This window comes from Triturus cristatus, chromosome 9 (assembly GCF_964204655.1).
Source record: "Triturus cristatus chromosome 9, aTriCri1.1, whole genome shotgun sequence".
Taxonomy (NCBI): domain Eukaryota; kingdom Metazoa; phylum Chordata; class Amphibia; order Caudata; family Salamandridae; genus Triturus; species Triturus cristatus.
The window spans coordinates 738901077-738914331 of record NC_140592.1 but is presented as its reverse complement, the minus strand read 5'-3'; positions in this window follow the sequence as shown (position 1 = coordinate 738914331).

Sequence of the window (13255 nt, the reverse complement as noted above, 5' to 3'; positions counted from 1 at the left end):
TTCAAGAAAATATGACAAAACAAAGGAATTTTAGTTACTGTATTGTAAGAGCATGCAGAAAAAGGTATAGTCTATACAATATAATTTGTGTAAATAATATTGAATGTGACTTACTAAAAGAAAACAACTATATTCTATTAATGTATGTTAGAAAAATGTGTAAATGGAAAACTCTCATGTTATGGAGTTTATCTCTAATCATACTTTATTATCATTTATGCGTGCATGTATAACAAATGGAAATGAGCTAATCATTAGGATTTAACCTGAATTTGATGACGAATTCAAAATAAATGCATCAAATATGTGTAAACGTGTACACCGAAATGACAAAAGAAGAGTAGGTGCCACACATTCCTAATTAATGATGCCTCATGAAACTTTTATAGATAGTATTTCGTGCATGTAGTAATATTGTGCCTCTATAACGACATCTCGAAAATGAAATGTAAAATATATTTACACGTTAGTACATTTGAAAAAGTAGAAATCTATCATACTGACATGTATTATTTGTAAACAACAACAATTAGACCTAATCTGCTCAAGCAAAAATCATATTCACTTCATGAGTAGGAGTGGGAGTGGGAGTTTATTTTCTTCCTCAACAGCAACCCTTCATTTTTAGGTCTCGCCTGAGACAGCGCTTTAGCGCTGCTCTGGCGAGACTTATAGTAAGCGAGTTTTGGAAGTGCAAACGAGTTCTTTCAGGCCTCCAAATACAGTGCATGTGCCCCGGGCGCGCACACCATTTGGCAGCCTGAAAGCACTCGTTTCCTTTCACTTTCGCGGCCCCTTTGATGTCCAGCACCACTGTGCCCGCCCCCACTCCCCCTCCCACTCCCTCCTCGTCAACTTCAGTGCGCGCTTGTTGTTTGTTGTTCGCTGTGATTTATTGTGCGCATAAACATCGGCCGTTTCGCCCTGGACCTATCATGTTTTTAAACCGCACCTTGCCTCCATGCTACATTGAAGCCAGCATTGCAAGTTGCAGGCAGGCTAACTACAGTGTGCTGCGAGGTTGCGAAGTTGCCTTCTCCGTACGAAAAAGATGAGGGTGCTGTGTATTTCAAAGTTACTCTCTCATACAAAAAGATACATGCATGAAATAGTGGTGCTTTTGTATATTACACTCTTAACAATAACACGGTTTAGGAGCGGTCTTTATTGCAGGGAAGGGAAAAGCAAAGGTAAAACATAAATGTGGGTGTTAGGAATCTACTTAAAGCTCAGTTTTACACTGAACAAGAAATAAACTACATGCATTTACATAGATTTATGCATGTTTATACCAAACGCTTAGCCTACAGCTGTTTGACAAATAAATACAGGCTAAGGCAATTCCTGCAGCTAAAATTTTTAGGCTTAAACCACTAAAATGGGACAGAATACTAAAAGCACTTCTGAAAACTTTAACTCATTTAAATGCCTGGGTCCAATAAAAAACAAGCATTTGCAATGCCATAGGTCTCGCATTTATACGAATTTGAGCTATTGGCATTGTAAATGACAATGCCTTTTATTTATGTTTTAAAAACCCACACATAAATAAAATGCATTGCCATTTACAGTGCCAATAGCTCAAACTTTTAACAACTGCGAGACCTATTGCATTGCAAATGCTTGTTTATAGGTGTTGTCCCTACTCATACTTGCCCTGTATCTTATTATTTTATATCCAACTTTGTTTTTATTTAGAAAAAGAGGTGAGCTCAAGGTACACAGCTGTGTGCCTACAACCATCCTGGCCGGCAGCGAACAAAATCAAAGTCTATTTTACAAAGGCCTTACAGCCTAACATATCGCATAGTTTCCCCTTCCGATTCTCTGCCTGCAGCGTATCATACTCAGGGGGCCCACCACCCCACATCCCACCCAAAGCCGCGTATGTGCCCGATGCGGGGGCGGGTAGGGCAGGTGTAGCTGGTGTTACCCGGTAATCTCCGACACGAATCTCACAGCTGGGGGCAACCCTGTCGCTAGGCCGGGGCTGCAGCGTGCCGCGCGTGTACACAATGTGTGAGGTAGCTCATGTGTGGCGGTGTAGCGCCCCGATGTAAGCGCGCAGGGTCGGAAGGGGTTGGATAGAGGAGCGTCGCGCCACCGCGTTGGGTTATCAAGGCCCTATTAACGCACTTAACCTCTACACGTCCTGAAGGCAGGACAAACTAAGTAAACAGAAAGCGGGGGGGGGAAAGTGGCGGGGGGGAGGGGGAGGGCGGCGGAGAGGGGGAAGCAAAACGGCAGTCATCGCAGCGGTGTGGAAAGGGAAGTCCAAGTCTAAGGGACGCAGCATGTGGGGAAGCATGTCTGTACCGTGGTATGGTCCAACCCCGGCAAGCCCACCCGCAGCTAGGGACCCCCCAACGTCGAGGGTGTCAATGCCCCTGGCCGTGTGGGAACCTCAGAGCGCGTCTGAGATATCTCGTCATCGAACAGTTTCAAGGCCCGCAGTCTCGGCGGTTTCATTCGCGCGTGTTCTATCCTGCCCAAATGGGCCACCAAGGGAGACCAGAGGGTCTTAAACCTGGTGTCTCTAAACTGAAGGCGGGCTGTAAGCAGTTCCATCGCCAGTACCTGCCAAAGACGAGTGAACCACACGTTGATGGACGGTGGCTCCGCCTTCTTCCAGTACACCGCCACCGTTTGCTTTGCAGCACCTAACATATGAAGGCTCAGGTGCCAATCGCGGCCTGTCATTGCCCTTCGCGACGTCGGCCGAAGGCCCAAAATAATCGTGAGGGGGTCCTCTGGCAGGGGGTAGCCCAGCACCTTCTTGATGTGGCTGAGGACTTCCTTCCAATAGGTAGTCAGACTCGGGCATGTCCACCAAATATGGATAAAGTCTCCTGGCGCTTGAGCACAGCGCCAGCACAGCGGGGACACCTTGGGGAACATCTTCTGCAGTCGGACCGGGGTGTAGTACCACTGGGTCATCACCTTGTAGGCCGATTCCTGTTGGGGAATGCTGCGGAAGGTTTTAGGGATATCGCTCCAGAGCCTCGTCCATTGGGCGGGATTCATCTCGGAGCCCGAAAGATTCTGCCATCGCTCTTGGTACGGGTGTAGGCCTGGCCGCTGAGAATGCTGAAGCACTTTATAGACTCTAGAGACTAGGCCCTTGTATGAGCCAAACGTACGCGCCAAGTGTTCAAACTGGGTGAGAGGTCTCGTGGCCGCCTGCATCAGCGAAGAGCCCTGCACCCAATGCCGAAGCTGAGCGTATTGGAACTTGTCCCCGTCTGTCAGCCCAAAGTCCCTTTGGCATTGCTGGAAGGATTTGAAGGTCCCTCCCTCGAAAAGATCTCGGATCGTCCGGCAGCCACTTTCCGTCCAATTCTCGAAGTATGGCGCGCAGCAGGCCGGCGGGAACTGGGGATTGCGAGCTAAAGGGGTGTGCGGTGAGGGGAAGGTGGTGAGGCCCCTGCGGACCGCCACTTTATCCCAAATCTCTAAGACCGTCCTAGTGGGGATCGCCATATACGCACTACGGTGACGCGCCGCCCGGGGCAGCCAAGCGTGATCCCAAATCGGGCGACAGGTAACTGCCCTGTCCATGTGGAACCAAATTTTCTCGCTTTCCCACGCCCCCCACTCCAGGACATAACGGAGGTGTGACGCCCAGTAGTACTCAAGTAGATTAGGACAAGCAAGGCCGCCTCTATCCCGAGGGAGCTTTAGTATTTTGTTAGAGAATCGCGGCTTCTTACCTCCCCAAATAAAGGAGATCAAGTCCCTTTGTAGCCCCTGGATGTAATGTTCCGGGATGGGAGTCGGCAGGGTCTGAAACAAGTAGAGAATCTTTGGCAGCACGGACATCTTAATCGCATTGAGGCGACCAAGCCAGGAAAGCGGCAGTGCCTTCCAGGCGCGCAAGTCGTCTAGGACAGAGCGCCTGCACTCCGGCCAATTGGCCTGCGTCCAGGCGGCTAGGTCCGGCGTCAGGTTGAGACCAAGGTATCTCACGGAGTCGCTCGCCCATTGATATGGGGTGCTCGTCCGCAACGTCGCTGCCTCCGTCTCCGGGATCGTGAGATTGAGCACCCAAGACTTGGCGTGGTTAATTTTAAGCCCGGAGGCCCGCTCGTAGGTATGTAGCAACGATTGCGCGGCTGGGAGCGAGGTTGAGGGCGAAGACAGCGTGAGGAGGAGGTCGTCAGCGAAGAGCGCAACCTTATGGTCACGTCCCCGAAGGGAGATACCCTTGACATCCGGCGACTGGCGAATGAGAATAGCTAAGGGTTCTGCTACCAGGGCGAAAAGCAGAGGCGATAGGGGGCAACCCTGCCGCGTGCCCCTGCAGATGGGGAAAGGCTGTGTGAGTTGGCCATTCACGCGCACCCGGGCTGCCGGGGCAGCGTATGGGGCCATGATGCGTGCTTCCATTTTGGGTCCAATCCCTACTTTCCGCAAAACTGCTCGAAGGAACTCCCAATCTACCCGGTCGAACGCTTTTTCAGCGTCTAGGGACAACAAGCAAGCCGGGATATCCCAATGCCTGGCCTTTCCCACTATGTGGGCAATGCGACGAACATTATCTGCCCCCTGGCGTTGGTGGATGAACCCCACCTGATCCGGGTCCACGAGGTGTGGGAGATGAGCACTAAGCCGTTTGGCAAGGATTTTAGTATAAAGTTTAAGATCCGTGTTCAACAGGGCTATGGGCCGGTATGAGGAGCAGAGGGTGTGGTCCTTCCCTGGCTTTGGGATGAGGGCAATCTCGGCCATCGCCATGTCCGGGGACGGCCCTCCCGAATCTGCGAAGGAGTTAAAGAGACGGAGTAGGTAGGGTTGCAGCTGCGGCAGAAAGGCACGGAAGAACGCCACCGGTAGCCCGTCTGGTCCAGGTGTCTTGCCTAGCGGAAGATCTCCCAGGGCTCCCGCTATTTCTTCCAGCGTAATGGGCTCCTCTAAGAGCTCAGAGTGATGTTTACTCAGCGGTTCCCATTCGCATTTACCCAGAGTCTCTGTGATCAGCGCAGGGTCTGGCGGGTCTCTCTCGTACAGGGAGGAATAGTATTCATGGAACGCCCGAAGTTTAGCTGCTTCGGTGGTCACCCATGTACCTCCCCCTCCCTGTAGCTTCGCAATGTGGGCCGTTGCCGCCCTCGCGCGCAGCCGCCGCGCTAGCACCTTTCCCACCTTATCCCCACCGATGTAAAAGCGCTGCCGGAGCGCAAGAAGTGCCCGTTCCGCCTTATTCGTCCGGTGTGCCCGTAACTGGCCTCTAAGGACCGCCAGGCGCCGCTTATGGGCCGCCAATGGGCGGGTCTGGTCCATCTTCTCCAGCGTCTGGAGTTCGCGGGTGAGTCTGGTTTCATACAGTTGGGCCTCCCGTATCCGCGCGGCAGAGATAGCCGTGAGGGTACCCCGTATCGTGGCCTTGAAAGCATCCCATAGGAGGGGGAGGGGAGTCTCCGGCAACTCGTTGTGCTCGAAGTATTCCAAGATGGCTGTCTTTATTTCCTCCCTGTCTCTCGGGTCCCGTAGAGCATGATCTGGGAACCGCCAGCGGCGCGGACCGGGGGCGCGAGTGGAGCGCTCGTGGAGTAGCATCTTCACATGGGCATGGTCGGAGACCGAAATGCTCGAGTGCGAGACCGATATAGTGTCTGGGAGCAAAGAGTGGGAGACAAAGAGCATGTCGATGCGGGAGTAGGAGCGGTGGACGTGGAGTAAAAAGTGAAGTCTTTCAGCCCCGGGGAGTGGTAACGCCACACATCTACCAAGGTCAGAGCAGTAAGGGATTTTTTCACAGTAGCCGACAGGGCCCCCACGCCTCGGAAGCCTCCCCCACAGCGGTCTAACTCCGCGTCCCAAACCAGATTAAAGTCCCCCCCCACTATGAGGTCCGAATCCACCGGGTCAAGATACTCCCGGATGACCCCGCGCAGAAAGGTGTCCTGCCCCTGATTAGGCGCGTAAAGATTGCAAAGCGTAAGCCTACGGTGCCCCCTCGTGAGCTCCACCCTCAGGACCCGGCCCGCAGTGTCTCTACGCACCTGTGTGTCCCCATGACAGAATCCCGCCCGGCAGAAAATAGCAACCCCCGCTGTCTTGGTGGCCGCGGAAGCCCAAAATCTGTGAGGAAAGCGCGGATGGGCCATACGACCCACATCAACCCGCAGAAGGTGCGTCTCCTGCAGGAATAGTACGTCCGCCCCCTGTTGGAGCAGGTACCTCCAAATCTGATGGCGTTTGCTAGGCGAGTTAAGCCCCTGCACGTTCAAAGAGACGACCTTCCAGGAGGGTACAGTAGTCATAGACATGGGTCAGCATGTGCAGATGTCCCCCCCGCCACCCCCAGCCCCCCCACAGAGCCCCCCCGCCAGAGGGTAAGGAAATAATGAGGAAGAAAGTCAAAGAAACAAAGGCAAACAAAAGAATTAGAGTCACAAAACGGCCAACATGGCCAACAAGGACTATTCCAGTCTAGGGAGTGGCCAGGCACTTCGGCACAGGCTATCCCAGAGATGTCACTCTCCCAGGAATAGTGGTGGGGGTCCGTCGGCACTACCGCCATTCTCCAAGGTCGAAGGAGCCCCGGGCCGCCGCCCGGCATCAGGAGCTGCAGCAGCGACAACAGCGAGAAGGCCGCAGTCTCTTCCCGCACCAACAGCCGGTAACCCCAAAGCGGGCCATCTCATTTACCCAAGGGGGAAGGAGCCCAAATTGCATGCCCGGAAGGCTACTAGGGAGCGGGCTCCTGTGACCCCGCCGGCGAGGATCCGGCCTCCAGCGACCGAATGTGGCGTATGATGTCTTGCTTGTCCTTCGAGGAGCGACTAGCAGCAGGGGAGGGGGAGCGTCCCGCCCGGCGCACCCTGGACCAGCTAGGCTTAAGCGAGGCTCGAGGCCCCGCGGCACCGCGCACCGGGCTGGCCGGAGGGGAGTCCGGGATCTGGAGTAGCTGCGCGGCTTCCCTGTAGGACCGGAGCACCCGTCGTCTGGACTCCCAGTTGAAGATGAGGGCGAAGGGGTGTCCCCATTGATATCGAATGTTAAGGTCTCGCAACTTGTCCGTAACCGGCCGGAAGGCCCGCCTGCGCCTGAGGGTCGTGGGGGCCAGGTCCTGGAACAGCTGTATCGGAGCCCCGTTGAATTTGATGTCCGTCCTGTCTCTTGTCGCCTTGATAATAGCCTCCTTTTCGACAAAGAAGTGGACCCTCGTCAGAATATCGGGAATCAAACCTGGCCTTCCGGGTGGGCCCGACACTCTGTGGGCCCTGTCCAAAGTCGGCGGAGAAGCGTCGTCATCCCCCCGGAGTTCATGCAGGAGGTCCGCCACGAAGGTCATGATATCTGCCCCCTCCGCGCCAATCGGGACGCCCCTAATGCGAATGTTATTGCGGCGCCCCCTATTTTCCAAGTCCTCCTGCCTGATCTGCAGCTCCACATTCTGCTCCTCCAGGGCCGCTATCCTCTGCCACAGGCGCTCCTGGTCCTCCGAACGGGCGTCCAGGGTTTTCTCCATGTCATCAACCCTGTCTCCCAGCTCCCCCACATCTTTTCGGAGCTCCTTGACACAGGCCTGGACCTCCGTGCGCAGCGAGCCGATTTCGGACTTGAGGTCCTGCATGAAGAGCGCCATGAAGGACTGTGTCACTGGCTCCGCCGATCCACCGGCTCCAACCGCCTGCGAGCCCGTCGGCGCCCCTCCAGGCTTGCTCCAAAGGTCCTTTACTGTGGCATCTTTCGCGGGCGCCGATGGGTCCTTTCCTGGCTTGGTGCGCGTCATCGTGCCGTTATACGCCGCCTCCACAGGGAGACCCCAGCCGCAAGACGGCCCGTCCACTCTGCGTCCCTGGGGGGCCAGCCAGCGCCGAAGGGTGTACAGGCCAGGTCGAGTCGCGTCCAGCGTAGGGCTGCTCCACACTCCAAGTCGCGGGCCCTGTCGCAGCGCCGCCGCGGATGTGCCTCAGGTGCAGTAGTTAACCAAGGCCTCGCGGCCCACGCCGATACACGTCGTCCTCAGGGCACGGAAGCCACCAGGTCACCGGGCCCACCCGATTCCGACTCAGGGCCCTCCCCACTCACACAGGCAGCAAACAGCACAGCGTCCGGCGCTCCAAGAAAGTGCGCTGTCCCCGCAGCTCAGCAACCACCTAGGGGGGGCCGGTAGCCAAGCAGTCCCACCGTCCCGGGTCCCGCTGTCACCGCACCCCTCAGCCCCGCTCCCCCGTAGTGTCCAGCAGGAGGGGCGAGCTAATATCCTGGGCTCGGTCCGGCCTCCCGGCCCACGGCCGCCGCCCGCGAGGTCCAGCCAGCCCAGCCGCCTCCGGTCCAGGGCTCAGATCCAGGGCCGTAGTGACCTCCCCCGCTCTAGGCCTCCAAGCGCCCCCACTGCAGCCGTCGCCACCACACGGACAGCGCTCTCAGGGGCCCCCCAGCGTCCGGGACCACCGCTGCCAGGGCTCCCTCCGCTACTCCAGGCTTTACCCAGCCAGGGTGAGCCGCCCCGCGGGCCGATGCCTCCCGCCAACCTCCTCACCTCAGGCGTAGTCCAGCGCAGCAGGATCCGGCGCTCGCATGCAGCGGCCGCAGCTTCAGCGGTGCAGGGTCCCAAAATGGCGGCCTCGCCCGCCGGAGCAGACGTCCCAGCTCCGTTGCCCTCGACCGGTACCAGGGAGTCTCGGCCCCCGCTCTCCGACGCCTCCGATCGCCTCCAGGCCGGCCAAGCGGCCTCTCAGCAGGCTCCAGCTATCGGGCAGTCCACGGGACCCAGCAGCGTTCTCCAGCGCAGATCGCGCAAGATGGCGGCCGTCTCTTCCGCGCCCGGGAGCTCCCAGTGTCCGGCCTCCGGTGTCGCCAGTCGTGCTCCCCGAGCCCGGCACACCAGGCAGCGGCAGCCCCCTCCAGTTCCGATAGCCTCTCGCACCCAGGAGAAGCCGTATACCGGCAGTCAAAGTGCTTTACGAAGCTTGTTTTAGCCGGCGGCAGCCCGGAGCCCCGACAGCTCGCGTCCTACTCCATGCTCGGCTTGGCCACGCCCCCGTATCTTATTATTTAAAAGAACCAACCTATGAGTCAAAATTCACTGTGTTCAAACAAAGTACCCTACACTTTAACAGGTGTATATAACACACAAATGTGCACCAATGTGAAAAAATTGTGAACAAACGAGGTAGCACCTCACGTGCGCACCACCAGGGGAGCTTGCTGGTTAATTATCACCAGTTATGCCCACGTTTCTCATCATTGGTCGCTACCTCATAAAAACGAATATTATTGGTGTCCAGAAAACCAGTGAAAACAGTGAACATGTGTATAATAATAATTATTATTTTATTATACGAGGTAGCGACCAATGATGAGAAACGTGGGCATAACTGGTGATAATTAACCAGCAAGCAGGTCGACATGGCAGTTACAAACTGCATGCAGACTCTGCAGTGGCAGGTCTGAGTGACATTTAGAGGCTGCTCATGTGGGTGGCACAATCGATGCTGCGGGCTCACTAACAGCATTTTATTTCCAGGCCCTGGGCACACACAGTGCACAGTACTAGGGACTTACAAGTAAATCAGATATGCCAATCATGGAATCACCAATCCATGAACACAATTTACAGGGAGAGCATATGCACTTTAGCTCTGAATAACAGTGGTAAAGTGCCCAGAGTCCTCAAACCAACAAAAACAGGGTCAAAAACAGGAGGGCAAAAAGTCTGGGGGAAACCCGTTGAAAAAGCCAAGTCTAACAGAAGGCGTGCGGGACGAGGCTGCCATGACTCCAGTTTGGGGTCACGGTTTCAGGCAAGTGTGCTTAGCAAGCGGGCATGCTGGGAGTGTGGCTTGCGCTGTATGTGACTTTGTCTCTGTGGGGGTTTGTATTCTCCTTGGGACTGTACACAGTTTAAATGGGAAGACACTGTTGGTTAATAAATCAGCACAACATGTATTATTTTCACCAACGAACAGAATAACTTCTATAGGGATTCTTTTGTTTAATACACGAAGTGGTGGTACTAAGTGTCTTCTGTTAAACTTCCGTTAAATGGGGTTACCCTAAACAGTCACGACTTGATCATTCACTGCACAGAGGTGCTGTTGGTAAAGGACATATAAAGACCGAAAGGCGGAATATTAATGCACATGTATTTATGTTTCCCTAAGGGTGCTGAAGCAAAGGAGGATGACTGGGTGTAAGGAGATGAATTACAGATCCACAGGACCTGCAAGGAGTGTCTTCTCATCTTGATTACCTGACAAGCGATTGATTGTATTTAAGTATTGAGAAATAAACTTGAGTGACAAAGAAAACTTAGCGGGTCTTATATCTCTTGTCCTGTCACAACATACTAAATGATTTCAATTGCATCATTCATACTAGAATCATGACATCGTTGTATTACTAGTGAATGTATGCTTCATAATTCTATATATTCCATGTTATGTTAACACAAATTAATGTAGGCCTAACTGCATATGTGAAGTTTCTTGACTTGCTGACTCTACTGTTCGTGAGAGAATTCCTCAGTATAACAAATAATGTGAAACGGCGTTTTCTTTCCTGAGTTCTCATGTACTGTACAAGATACTTTGCTATATTGTCTTTGCTAGAATCCTAAACAGCTGCCTGGGAAACTGTCCTCTTAGACTCGCTTATGTGCTCTTGTTGAACGAGCATTGTTCTAACGATTCACACACAGGTTTGCTTAGGAACTGCATAATTGTCCCACCTTTTCCTCTACAATTTGCGTCTTCTTTACATTGCCTGACACCCAGGCTATACGAAATGACCAATGGACCGAGTGGTCTGACCAGATGAGGTGATTCCAGGAGGTGTCACCCCGGAATTTCAAGAATATAATATTGCTCGAATTAACTGACGTGGAGAGATCTTGCCAGGCTGGAGTGGGTGATGGACGAGCTGCTGGCTATTTCTGACTTATGATTTTTTTTGGGGAATCTTGATTTGCCCGATGCAGACTCACCTCGCTTCGTTTACAAACTAACGCATACGCTGTGTGATGAGTGGTCTCTTCCTTTCTGGGAGGCTGCTTGAACTGGCATGTTTCATGTCCCTTCGTGAACTTTTGAGCTGTGGCATCTTATTTCAAATAAACAACAATTCTAGATAGAGAGGGTCCGAGGGACTATTTAGAGACCAAGACCAGACTCAATCCCCTGTCCAATAATTCACAAACCAAAGGAGTCTGGTGGTCTAGTGATTCAAGAGAGACTCACAAGACGTGCAAAAAGAAAGAAGAAAAAGCCTTAAAGTACAGTTTGACTTAGAAGGATTTCCATCAATTACCAGAGACTGGTCAGTGTCATCATCTGGATATCCAACCTTCCAACCACTAAAAAAAAACCTCCAAAAGAGGTACTCTCTATGGTATGGGTGTCAAGCAGATCACTGAATTTGAAACTAGGAAGGAAAAGGGACAGCAAAGATCACTGGCTCAATCGTAGTACATATCAGAAATGATATCAAAAGGGTGCAGTGCAGAAACATGAAATCTTTTTTTAAAAAAGGAGTTAGAGGAAGAAAAAATATTTATTTGAGATATTCCTACTAATCCTTGGGATAAAAATTGGTGCAAAGACAGCTTTTAATATATAGGCTGTACTACAATATGGTCGACATGTTTCAGCCTTCCTGACTCAGTGGTCATTGGCTTTGTTCAGGACCTTATACCATATTCGTATTGCTACTGCAACAATATATGTGTCAAAAAATTATATTATAAGTGCGTAAAATACAACCTTTTCGGTGTACATCCTTTCGTGCAAACAGTATATCTGTATTTCCTATACATAGTGAAAGAAAAAGAATATGATAAAATGCAGTGTCTGACACTGCATTTTATCATATTCTTTTTCTTAAATTTGATAAACTAAACTAAATGACTCTATTGACTCAGTATCATGCTTTATTGATATTCAAAAGAATGTGCATTCCTAATTTTGAACTAATGAACAGAGGAGATCATATTATAGAGTTCTCAGAACATAAAATATTTATGGTGTTATTCTGTATAGCTTTAACAGAGTTCCCAGTGTGTATGATTTTGGCTCGCCTACATTTCTTCAGGAGATTTGGGCTTGCTTTGATAATCTTCTATCTTTGTAGTATTGTATTGAGAGTGATCTATATGAGTTTGGTTTTTAGTTTCTAGTTTCAGTCATTCAATTTCTGGTCCTCATTGAATGACTGTTGTAACCCTTTATATCCAACCCCTCTCAGCACTAAACAAGATCCATCGGAGGACCAAGAGAGGGAGGTATGAGACTCTGACAAGGAAAGGAAAAAAGTTACCACTTATTGTAAAATTGTTTTCATGGACCTGGTAAGGCTTCAACTTCGTTTGGTGATTCTTCTTTGCAAGCAGGTGGTTCCTTAGTCGATATCATCAACACACATCCGTCTTATTCGCTAATGCTTGATAATGACGTTGAAGAGTCTTTATATGATGAACTTGACGATTATCGACTATGCTTGGTTTCTGCTTGTCAGAACTGATGTTGCCTTTTGGCCTTGTAGGTGTGGCAAAAATGCTTCGAGAACCTTCTGGCATCCATTTTCTCTTCTCTCTGTGATGCATTTGGTTTCTCTTTTGCTTTGCAGACCATTATGAAGTGGTTTTCTTTCCTGCAGCCTTTCCATATCTGCCCAATGGCTGGACATTTACCTTCATAGGGAAATGAAAACCCACATTGGAAGCATAATTGTTTCTTCTTCAGAGACATCGACTTGTGCTGATCTATTTTGTGTTTATGCTTGATTTTCATAATCAACGCTGATTCATTACATGCCAGAAGCTTGTCCATCTGCTCGTTCTTCTGCCCTTGCAGCCATTAGCATTTTTTCTAAACTGAGTGTCTCTCTCAACAAGCGTCTTCTGAAAGACAACCATCGATGACTCTAAGGTGCATGGCTTTATTATCATTGAAGTCACAAAACATACTCTATTTGAGAAGTGCATCAAGTCTTCAACAAATTCATCCATCGTTTCACCAGCTTGTTGTCATGCTTGGATGAAGATGGACCTTTCATAGTCGACAATCTGCATCGGATTGAACTTGGTGTCTAATGCTTCTTTTATCTTTTGGTATGATGTTGCATCAGTTTTTTCTTTAGTACTTCTTTCATATATTTAATGATTTTCTTATTGTCTTCTTTTTCTAGTGCATCTAGGAAGTCATCAAACATTTCGATCCATACAGCCTATCTGCTTATTCGCTGTGTCGAATGGCAACGGTGGTTTCAGAAGCACAGCAGCTTCGTACTTTGGGCTCCCTTTGGCACG